Below are 11,929 nucleotides of genomic sequence, written 5' to 3' on the forward strand. Positions count from 1 at the left end.
AAGAAAATGTTGCAATCTGGTTCGATTAATATAAGTAATTTGAAATTATTTATACTTTTACTTTTGATACTTAAGTATATTTAAAACAAAATACTTTTACTCAAGTAGTATTTCACTGGGGGACATTTTCTATTAAGGTATCTTTACTTTCATTCAAGTATGGAAATTGTGTACTTTTTCCATCCTGCTATTAATTTATTAACTCTTAGAATTGGATTGGGTCCTTTGATTTTGGAAGTATGCATGGATTGATCTACTTAGGAAGGGAACTTAGGGATCTAATTCTCATATGAGTCTGCATCAGTTGATTTACATTTTTAGTCATTTAGCAGACACTCTTATCCAAAGCGACTTACAGTAGTGAATGCATACATTTCATTTCACACATTGTTTTTGTTTTGTACTGGCCCCCCATGGGAATCGAAGTTGAGTTTATCTATGTCTCCTAATAGTTCATTCAGTTATTAGGCTATATCTGTTGATCTCTGTCTCCTAATAGTTCATTCAGTTATTAGGCTATATCTGTTGATCTCTGTCTCCTAATAGTTCATTCAGTTATTAGGCTATATCTGTTGATCTCTGTCTCCTAATAGTTCATTCAGTTATTAGGCTATATCTGTTGATCTCTGTCTCCTAATAGTTCATTCAGTTATTAGGCTATCTCTGTTGATCTCTGTCTCCTAATAGTTCATTCAGTTATTAGGCTATATCTGTTGATCTCTGTCTCCTAATAGTTCATTCAGTTATTAGGCTATATCTGTTGATCTCTGTCTCCTAATAGTTCATTCAGTTATTAGGCTATCTCTGTTGATCTCTGTCTCCTAATAGTTCATTCAGTTATTAGGCTATATCTGTTGATCTCTGTCTCCTAATAGTTCATTCAGTTATTAGGCTATATCTCTTGCATGTTTTGTACGTTTGTCACAAAGATGCTCTGTTTTCTTTTATTCTCTCATGTCTTGTGGGCATATGCGGATGGTTGCCATCGGACGGGATTGAGGAGTGGTATTTAGTGTTTTGTGTCCAATTATTTGTTTGCTTGTTTGTTGTTGTTGTTGACCATGACTGAAATGAGCTCTGAGGCCAGGCTGAAATGAGGGGAAGCTTCCATTAATAGTGTGTGTTTTTTGTGTTTGGTTTTACTATCCTTGTGGGGACCAAATGGGTTACAATTAGGGTTAGGTTTAGGGGTTTTAGGGTTAAGATAAGGGTTAGATGTAAGGGAAAATAGCATATTGAATGGGACTCAATTGTTTTTACCCCACAAGAAAAGTAAAACAAAGTGTGTGTGTGCGCGCATGTGTCAATGTCCTTCTCTATCATGTTTAAGGTAAGACCCAGATGCAGACTGTGTCGAAGTAACAATGTTTATTACAACAACAGGGGCAAAGGTACAGGACGGCAGGCAGGCTCAGGTCAGGCAGAGGTCAGTAATTCAGAGTAGTGGGGCAAAGGTACAGGACGGCAGGCAGGCTCAGGGCAGGAAGAAGGGTCAAAACCGGGAAAAACTAGAAAACAGGAACCAAGACAGGAGCAAGGGGAAACGCTAGAAGGTTCTACGAACGAAACAAACTGGCAACAGACAAACTGAGAACACAGGTATAAATACACAGGGGATAATGGGGAAGATGGGTGACACCTGGAGGGGGGTGGAGACAAGCACAAAGACAGGTGCAACAGATCAGGGCGTGACTTTCTCACTTGTGAACTTTGACCTAGTTGGAGAGTAGCCTACACCAGCAGCATAGGTCTACATAACAGTGGGCATATGACTGTCTGTGCATCGAAAGGAATACAGAAAAAACATATATTCTTGCAAAATGTCTCGAGCAGCAGACAGACTGAAAGTGATGGTGAATCATCTAGATTGACCATCTTCTTTTGTTGTATCCTTTTCAACTGTTTTACTGTAATTGTCAGGCTTTTTCAGAGCAAACTGAACATTGAGAGTGGAACTATAACATTGCAAAATGTGTTTATTTTCTGTAAATGTGTTTATTTATCCATATAAGACTACACTATCTTATAGCCTATGAATGCGTAAAAGGCCCGCGTGTATATTCTAACTATTAGGCTATAGGTATTCACAAGTTAATTTGTTGTTATAATTAACGGTATAACATAGCTTACATAAATGTGTAATAGCTACAAATAACAATTTTGTTATAAGAAATAATTCATATATGGCCTTAATTCATTGCATAAAGCAAGCATCTACCTCTGGCCAAAACGTTGCCTTCTATCAACTACAGGCAGTGAGGTACAGTAAGTGGCACATCAATCTCCTATTTGGCCTGTTTTTGACTATGTCAATGGCCTTATATTAGGACAGTCTAAAAGTACAGGTACTGACCCTTGCCCTACTTACTGTGCACATTACACAATGCTGAGATCCTCTCAGTAGTTCATTCATCTTTGAGTTACCATCACTCTGTATCTAAACACATGAGTCTAATAAGCGTTTATCACACTGTCATTCACTTGCTGTATCCAGGTACTTCTTTGACAATGATCTGCTGAGCACTGAACAGAGAATCTCCTATGAGGAGGATGGCTTCCTCCTTATCAAGGGCCTGGTGTATGGGGAGCACATTGACAGATTCAGGTAAGACCACAACACCATGAGAGAGACAACAGAAAAGGTGTCACGCCCTGACCTTAGAGAGACTTTTATTTTCCTCTAGTTTGGTTAGGTCAGAGTGTGATGTGGGGTGGGCAATCTAGTTTGTCTATTTCTTTGTGTTGAGCCGAGTATGGTTCCTAATCAGAGGCAGCTGTCTATCGTTGTCTCTGATTGGGAATCATACTTAGGCAGCCCTTTTGTCCACTTTTAGTTGTGGGATCTTGTTTTTGTGTAGCTGCCTGTGAGCAGCCCAGAACGGCACGTTTTGTTTTCTTCTGTATTGTTTTTGGTGAGTTTCTTATTTATTAAACATGTGGAACTCTAAGTACGCTGCGCCTTGGTCTACTCATTTTGACGAGCGTGACAAAAGGTCTCAGATGTGACTGAAAGGATAACACTAGATAAACAAAAAACAGGTGTCTAATGTAGAATGCTCAATGATAAAAGTAGAAAGACCACAGAAGAGAAAAATGCCTGAAGATCACTTCACTTGTCTCCACCAGCGCTTCAATATGTCCCCTGTCTTTGGCCCCACATGCAGCATGGTTCACCGGCAAAACACTAGAACACTGCTCCTCTGTACCAGAGACACATGGCTTTACCAGCTGGGCTTAATTAGTGATGCTACACTGAACAAGGACTGAGTTTGTGTGTGTGTGTGTGTGTGTGGCAGGGCGGCGTTTGAGCGGATATTCCGTCGGGAGGTGCAGGTCCCGGGGCTGGTGGTGATGAGGGACGTGTCCATCGCCAAGTCAGAGTTCATCCCTGACCAGAAGGCCATCTCCAAGCTGCAGGACTTCCAGGAAGAGCCTGAGTTATTCCGCTACTGTAGCATGCCTCAGGTACACACACTGCATGGACACACACACACATAGACCCACGCACGCGGACTGCATCAAGATCTCATAGTTTCCCTTTGAAATTCGACGTCTTGTGGATAAACATCTATTTTTGATGAATTAATTATTCATTGCGGCTTGCTAGAAAATTGGGAACTGCTGTAGAGTAGTGGTCTGAGCAGCGCCCTTTGTCTCCGAGCATCACAAGTTTGTGCCGGGCAATCGTTTTTATTTTTCTTGGTGAGCGCCGAGGAAGGCATACATGTTCTTGGGACCTTTTCAAACGTCCGAAGTCTATTTCTAGTGATCAGGCTGACACAGACGCATTCTCTCTCTCTCTCGCTCCAGTTTTTTTTTATTTCACTTGTCTTTCTCAGATCCTGAATTCAAATCAAAGTTTATTTGTCACGTGCTCAGAATACAAGCCCTTAACCAACAGTGCAGTTTTTAAGTAAAAAAAAAGAGGTATTAGGTAAACAATAGATAATAAAAACAGTAAAAAAAATTACGGTAGCGAGGCTATATACAGGTGGTACCTGTACAGAGTCAATGTGCGGGTGCACCTGTTAGTCGGGCTATTTGAGGTAATATGTACATGTAGGATTAGTTAAAGTGACTTTGCAAAGATGATAAACAGAAAGTAGCAGCAGGGTAAAAGAGGGGTTGGCGGGACACAATGCGTAGTCCGGGTAGCCATTTGATTAGCTGTTCAGGAGTCTTATGGCTTGGGGGTAAAAGATGTTGAGAAGCCTTTTGGTCCTAGACTTGACGCTCCGGTACCTCTTGCCATGTGGTAGCAGAGAGAACAGTCTATGACTGAGGTGGCTGGAGTCTTTGACAATTTTGAGGGCCTTCCTCTGACACCGCCTGGTATAGAGGTCCTGGATGGCAGGCAGCTTAGCCCCAGTGATGTTCGGTGCCGTACGCACTATCCTCTGTTGTGCCTTGCAGTCGAAGGCTAAGCAGTTGCCGTACCAGGCAGTGATGCAACCGGTCAGGATGCTCTCGATGTTGCAGCTGTAGAACCTTTTGAGGATCTGAGGACCCATGCCAAATCTTTTCAGTCTCCTGAAGGGGAATAGGCTTTGTCGTGCCCTCTTCACGACTGTCTTGGTGTGTTTGTACCATTCCAGCTTGTTGGTGATGTGGACGCCAAGGAACTTGAAGCTCTCAACCTGCTCCAATACAGCCCTGTTGATGAGAATGGGGGTGTGCTCGGTCCTCCTTTTCCTGTAGTCCACAATCATCTCCTTAGTCTTAGTTACGTTGAGGGATAAGTTGTTTTTCTGGCACCACCCTGCCAGGTCTCTGACCTCATCCCTATAGGCTGTCTCGTTGTCAGTGATCAGTCGTGTCATCTGCAAACTTAATGATGGTGTTGGAGCCGTGCCTGGCCATGCAGTCATGGGTAAACAGGGAGTACAGGAGTGGACTGTACACGCACCCTTGAGTGGCTCTAGTGTTGAGGATCAGCGTGACAGATGTGTTGTTACCTGCCCTTACCACCTGGGGGTGGCCTGTCAGGAAGTCCAGGATAAGTTGCAAAGGGAGGTGTTTAGTCCCAGGATCCTTAGCTTATTGATGAGCTTTGAGGGCACTATGGTGTTGAATGCTGAGCTGTAGTCAATGCATAGCATTCTCGCATAGGTGTTCCTTTTGTCCAGGTGGGAAAGGGCAGTGTGGAGTGCAATAGAGATTGTATCATCTGTGGATCTATTTGAGTGGTATGCAAATTGGAGTGGGTCTAGGGTTTCTGGGATAATGGTGTTAATGTGAGCCATGACCAGCCTTTCACAGCACTTCATGGCTACAGACGTGAGTGCTATGGGTCTGTAGTCATTTAGGCAGGTTACCTTAGTGTTCTTGGGCACAGGGACTATGGTGGTTTGCTTGAAACATGTTGGTATTACAGCCTCAATCAGTGACATGTTGAAAATGTCAGTGAAGACACTTGCCAGTTGGTCAGCACATGCCTGGAGCACCCGTCCAGGTAATCCGTCTGGCCCAGCGGCCTTGTGAATGTTGACCTGTTTAAAGGTCTCACTGACATCGGCTACGGAGAGCGTGATCACACAGTCGCCCAGAACAGCTGATGCTCTCATGCAAGCCTCAGTGTTGCTTGCCTCGATGCGAGCATAGAAGTGATTTAGCTCGTCTGGTAGGCTCGTGTCACTGGGCAGCTCGCAGCTGTGCTTCCCTTTGTAGTCTGTAATAGTTTGCAGGCCCTGCCACATCCGACGAGCGTCGGAGCCGGTTAAATTTTAGTCCTGTATTGGCGCTTTGCCTGTTTGATGGTTTGTCGGAGGGCGTAGCAGGATGTCTTATGAGTGTCTGGGTTAGAGTTCCGCTCCTTGAAGGCAGGAGCTCTACCCTTTAGCTCAGTGAGAATGTTGCCTGTAATCCATGACTTCCGGTTGGGGTATGTACGTACAGTCACTGTGGGGATGACTTCATCGATGCACTTAGTGGTGGTAAATAAACATCCACAAAAAATATAGATGAAAACTCTCTTGGCAAATAGTGTGGTCTACAGCTTATCATGAGATACTCTACTTCAGGCAAGTAAAATCTAGAGACTTCCTTAAATTTCGTGCACCAGCTGTTGTTTACAAATATACACAGACTGCACCCCTTCGTCTTACCGTGCTGTTCTATCTAGCCGGTGCAGCTGAATGTTATCCATGTCATCACTCAGCCACGATTCAGTGAAACATAAGATATTACAGTTTTTGATGTCCCGTTGGTAGGATATTCGTGATCGTACCTCCTCTAATTTATTGTCCAATGATTGTACGTTGGAAAGTAATATTGATGGTAAAGGCAGATTTCCCACTCACCGTCGGCGGATCCTTACAAGGCACCCCGCCCTGTGTCCTCTATACCTGCGTCTCTTTCTCCTGCCAATGACAGGGATGTTGGCCATGTCGGGTGTCTGAAGTACATCCTGTGCATCCTGCTTTTTGAAGAAAAAATCATTGGCTAATCCAAGGTGAGTGATCGCTGTCCTGATATCCAGAAGCTCTTTTTGCCATAAGATACGGTGGCAGAAACATTATGTACAAAATAAGTTACAAATAGCACGAAAAAAAACACATAATAGCACAATTGGTTAGGCGCCTGTAAAACTGCTGCCATTTCTTCCGGCACCATCTGAGCACTATTATGTCGAGTGTTTCGCTGGTCCAACATCATGGCCATGCACACCATGCTGATCAACAAGCCCCCAGACATAGGTCTAACCTCTAACCCCTGACCCTCAACCCCTAACACTGACCCTTATCCAGAAAGACACATAGACACACACCTTCTAGAGAGTGAAAACAGGGAGCCTGTCTATTTAATGTATGTTTATTTGTGTGTGTGATCTATCTCAGGTAATAAGGCATCTCGTCACTCCATGCACCAGGACCTGCATTATTTTCCATTCTGTCCGGCGGACCGTATTGTGTGTTCCTGGACCACCATGGAGAAGGTTCACCGCCAGAACGTCTCTCTCATGGTCCTTCCTGGTTCTCACCATGGCACCCTCAAAGAACACGACTACCCAGAGTGGGAGGTAGTACACACACAGCTGCATCCTCAGCAAGCATGACTACCCCCACTAGATCTTGTGACGTCACTTCCCTTTCCTCTTCCTCAGGGCGGGATCAATAAAATGTACCACAGTGTCCGTGACTACGACCCCAATCATCCCAGGGTGCACCTGGATATGGAGAAAGGAGACACAGTGTTCTTCTACACTCTATTGCTCCACGGATCTGAAATGAACCAAACGCAGGGCTTCCGCAAGGTAACACACTCACCGCTGAAAAACACTCTGGAAGCCATATATACCTAACCATTCTAGGATCCCTAAATCATGGAAGTGTGTGTTTTGTGTGTGTGTGTGTGGGTGTAGGCCATCTCCTGCCACTATGCCAGAGCTAACTGCTACTACATTGACGTGAGGGGAACCACCCAGGAGAACATAGGGCAGGAGGTGTGCGAGATCACAGCAAGGAAATATGCTGTCGATGACGTCACATTTTAGGTACATCACATCTCTGCAGGAGTGATTCAGTATACACCAAACACATTGTTAATAAACTGTGTGTAACAGTGTGCTGTGTCTAAAACAGTCTGTTGCGTGTGTTATAGGATACCTGGGCTGTAAGGGGCCGTCTGGTGCAAGGGGATAGGACCAATCTGTGAGAGAGCCCACCCACCGCAGTGTGACAGTCACTCACCACTAACAACCTGCCAACCAATGGAGATTGAAAAAAGTTGACATATCCACCAGCCAATAAACTGAGTCTCAGTGACGGGAGTAATTTATTCATTGGGTGAGAGAGAGTGTCCAAGAGTCCAGTCAGAGATGTTTTCTGGGTGTGTTCAACATATTAAACTAAATGGATGTTAATTGCACAGTTAAACATTGATTGAAGTAATCATCTTCTGCCTAACAATAAAGCACTTACTGTGTGGTGGACTGGAGTGAGAGGAGCAGAGGTAGAATGTGAGAGAGAGAGTGTGATAGACTGGGAGAAAGGGAGTGTGTATGAGAGAGGTGAGTGGATGAAGGTGAATAGCAGGCTATTGCTGCTATGAATATGAGTGTGTTTTAGTACACTTTGGAAACCAGGTACTCAGGGTGTCGCTTTGTAGACCAGTCCGCCCTGAAATACCAGTAACCTTGTTGCCTCAATATAACAGAATCCTAGTTGTATTTTACATCACCGCCTTAACAATCAAATCTATGCTACTTTTAATGCGTTTGTAATGAGTACTTGTGTTTAAAAATGGTTTGAAAATTAGTTTATGTGATTTACTTTCATTACTGTTGATGTAACTGACAATAAACAGACTCAGAATCAATTGCTTCACTCGCTTTGTCATCTGTTCCTTGGAGTTCTAGTGAGGATGGTGAGATACTCTTTTGGTTTCCTCACTCCTTTGTGCCACATCCCAGACGCACACACACACCACCTCGGAGACCATTCTTGATCCCCTAAATCTGTGTTTTACCTAAACCTTCCCCTTCCCCCTCGACCCAATCTGCTTTCCAGACACACTCCCAGCCAGCTCCTCCCCCCAGCCCCAGGCCTCATGAATATTCAGAGGCTAAAGCTCTGTGAAATCTCCATCACCGTGGAAACACGTACAATCCCAGTGTCCCACCTTGTCCCAGATCCAGACACAGTGTTGGGGGGAGGTAGAGTTCTTAGAATAGTGTGGGGGGGATGGGACAAAAAGGACAATTTAAAGTCAGAAAAAAGCATTACAATTAAGATGGATAGCATCCAAGTCCAATTTCCATATACAGCACCAGTCTGGATACCAGGCAAGTGACAGGATCTACGTATGTGTGAAGGAAAGAGTGTGTCTGTGTGTGAGGCGAATGTTTCCCCTGTTTTCAAACCGAGGCTGAGATGTTTCCTGACTAGGGCTGGTACCTCTCCTGTGGAACCAAAGAAAGCACCTAAGGGCTGCATGTGTTTGTGCCGTGCCACGCGCGTCTGTGTGTCATGGAAAGGAGAACAGCCATTCCATTCAGAGTAAAGAGGAAACCCTTAAGTCTACCAGTTAATCACAGACACCATACATGAAATCATACCAACCCTACACATGTAATTCAGTGTCAAAATCAATACCCACAAACCTCATACTCTTTTCATGATCACACACACACACACACACACACACACACACACACACACACACACACACACACACACACACACACACACACACACACACACAGCGCCTCTAAGGCACTCATTCACTCAGAAAAACAGAAGCCAAGGACAGACTCCTCTGCCCAGTTTCCTACTGAGAGAATCTTAAAGAGAGCTCTTCTTGATTTTTCCAGTACATAGACACCTGCGTGTGTTTATGTAAATGCATAAACAGTCCTCAAGGTGGGGTCCTCGAGTTACTGCGTTAGTAAACTGCATGATGTCTTTTGCAGTATTTGTGGATGTGGTCTGGCTGTTTGTCATTATTGTGTTTACATAGATACTGAAGGTAGATTCCTTTTAGAGGAAAGAAGAAAAAAAGATTAACTTCACCTTGAAGCTTGAATATGAAACAGTAAAAATGTAATCAGCTCTTCCCCCTCAGGAGGCTGAAAAGATTTGGCCCTCAGATCCCTAAAAGGTTCTACAGCTGCACCATTGAGAGCATCTTGACTGGCTGCATCACCACTTCCCCACATGGAAAAGATATAGAAGAATTTAACGAGATTCTTATCTGTTGTACCTGGAACTTGTCAGTAATACATATGGCAGCAAATACACAAACAAGATTCATAGAAGATTATTGCAAAATCTGACTTCTATGGGTGGTTAACATTTAGACAACAGAAATGTTGCATGTTTTTTTTTTTTAAAACATAGAAGAGACATGTAAGCTAAGCCTTCTAAGATCTCACATATATGGGACATTCACATTTCAAAGCACTTGGATAACACTGTCTGACGTCATTGAGGCATGTAATGTAACACTAGTTGAAAAGGAGGAGAGGAGGAGAGGAGGAGGAAGAGAGGAGGAGGAGGGGCAGGAGAGGAGAGAAGAGGAGGAAGATGAAAGAAGGAGGACATGAGGAAGAGGAAGGGGAGAAGGAGGAAGAGGAGAGGAGAGGAGAGGAGAGGAGAGGAGAGGAGAGGAGAGGAGAGGAGAGGAGAGGAGAGGAGAGGAGAGGAGAGGAGAGGAGAGGAGAGGAGAGGAGAGGACAGGAGGAGGGTGTGGAGGAGGAGGAGCAGGAGAAGAGAAGAGGAGGAGAGGAGAGAAGAAATACAGGGGAAGGATGATGCGGAGGAGAAGGAGGAAAGAGAGACGAAGAGGAAGAGGAGGGGAAGGATGAGAGGAGGAGGATAGAAGGGGATGAGGAGAGAAGAGAAGAGAAGGAGGACAGGGAAAGAATGAGGAGGAGGAGAGGGAGAGGAGGAGAAAGAGGAAGGGAATGATGAGAGGAGAGAAGAGGAGGAGGAGAGGAGAGAGGAGGAGGAGGAAGAAGGGGAGGAGGAAGGACTTTGATAGCAGCAGTGAATCTATTTCGTTATTAAGTGGAGACATCTCAACAATCATTCTCACGATAGCACATTTAGTTTGCCTGCTTGCCAATCATACCTGTGTGTGTGTGTGTGTGTGTGTGTGTGTGTGTGTGTGTGTGTGTGTGTGTGTGTGTGAGAGGTACAACAAAAACACTCACCTTCTCCTATGCAACACACTCACTGCAAGGGTCACACACCATCACACACCTGGGGTGAAAGGTCATAAACCAGGTATGAAAAAAAGGAAAGTAGACCATAGACCATAAACCATGGAATTACATTGATCATTTTTCAGACGTACCATTTGTGTGTGAATAAGTTGTGTGAGTTCATACGAGGGTAATGTCAGTGGAGGCTGCTGAGGGGAGGACGGCTCATAATAATGTCTGGAACGGAGCAAATGGAATGGCATCAACCACCTGGAAACCATGTGTTTGATGTATATGATACCATTCCACTGATTCCGCTCCAGTCATTATCACAAGCCCGTCCTCCCAAATGAAGGTGCCACCAACTTCCTGTGGAGGGTATAGCACATTGTTTGTAACTTATGAGAGCTGTGCCTGTCGGGGCAATGCACAGTACTGAGATCATCCATACCAGAGTGGCTAATGGGCTCTGCTGCTTTGCATATGCCCCGGTCTGGCAAGGCTGGCATGCATCAACACGAAACACACACACCTGCTTCTCCTCAGGGGGAAAACATATGCATCCACACACACAATACAACAGATGGACACACACAGCAAGTTAACACACAGACAAACACATTTTAATCCCCATCTGCTAAGAGTCTCCTGGTCTACAAGTCTTCCAAGCAGCGAAAACATCAGAGTTGAAAACACAAAACACACACTACACATGTACAAACTGAGGGATACAAAAGCAGCTTTGACATCTCCAGCGAGACCCTAGTCACTGATTGGACAGTGATGAAAGATGTGTCCTCATTGGCCTGAACTGGCCTCAGATCAGTAACCCGGAGCAGACCACACACACACACTATCCTCCTCCACTCCCTGTGCTGTGTGTGGCTCCTATACTGTCATTTAGATCAGTGACACCCTTATGATTTGTGAGGTGTAATGAACGTCGATCTCTGCCTCTGCTCCTTCTCACTCGCTCTCTCCTTCTCCTATACGCCCCTTTCTCTCATCCTTCTCTCCTATCTCTCCTTCATCCCTCTCTTCTGCGTGAAACATTTTGTTTGGAAGTTCAAGTGATCCTTAAAGTGCCTCGCACTCATTGCACTCTGCGGATTTTTCTCGTGCGTTCTTAAGTGTCTCTCAGTAACGACAACACAGATTCTGTCTCAGGTTATATTTCATGCCCCCCCCCCTCCTCACCCCTCCTCTGGGCGAATGAAATTCCAGCTGTCCCCCCTCCCCCAAAAATCCCTCTCTTTCTCTTGACACCCACTCTCTCCATCCCTCCCC

General features: G+C 44.8%; 1 pseudogene; it reads left to right on the forward strand.

The window, feature by feature from the left end:
- Positions 1 to 1,708: 1,708 nt before the first annotated feature.
- On the forward strand, positions 1,709 to 8,296 carry LOC106609331 (phytanoyl-CoA dioxygenase, peroxisomal-like; annotated as a pseudogene).
- The last annotated feature ends 3,633 nt before the right edge of the window (positions 8,297 to 11,929 follow it).

This window comes from Salmo salar, chromosome ssa07, assembly GCF_905237065.1.
Source record: "Salmo salar chromosome ssa07, Ssal_v3.1, whole genome shotgun sequence".
Classification (NCBI taxonomy): domain Eukaryota; kingdom Metazoa; phylum Chordata; class Actinopteri; order Salmoniformes; family Salmonidae; genus Salmo; species Salmo salar.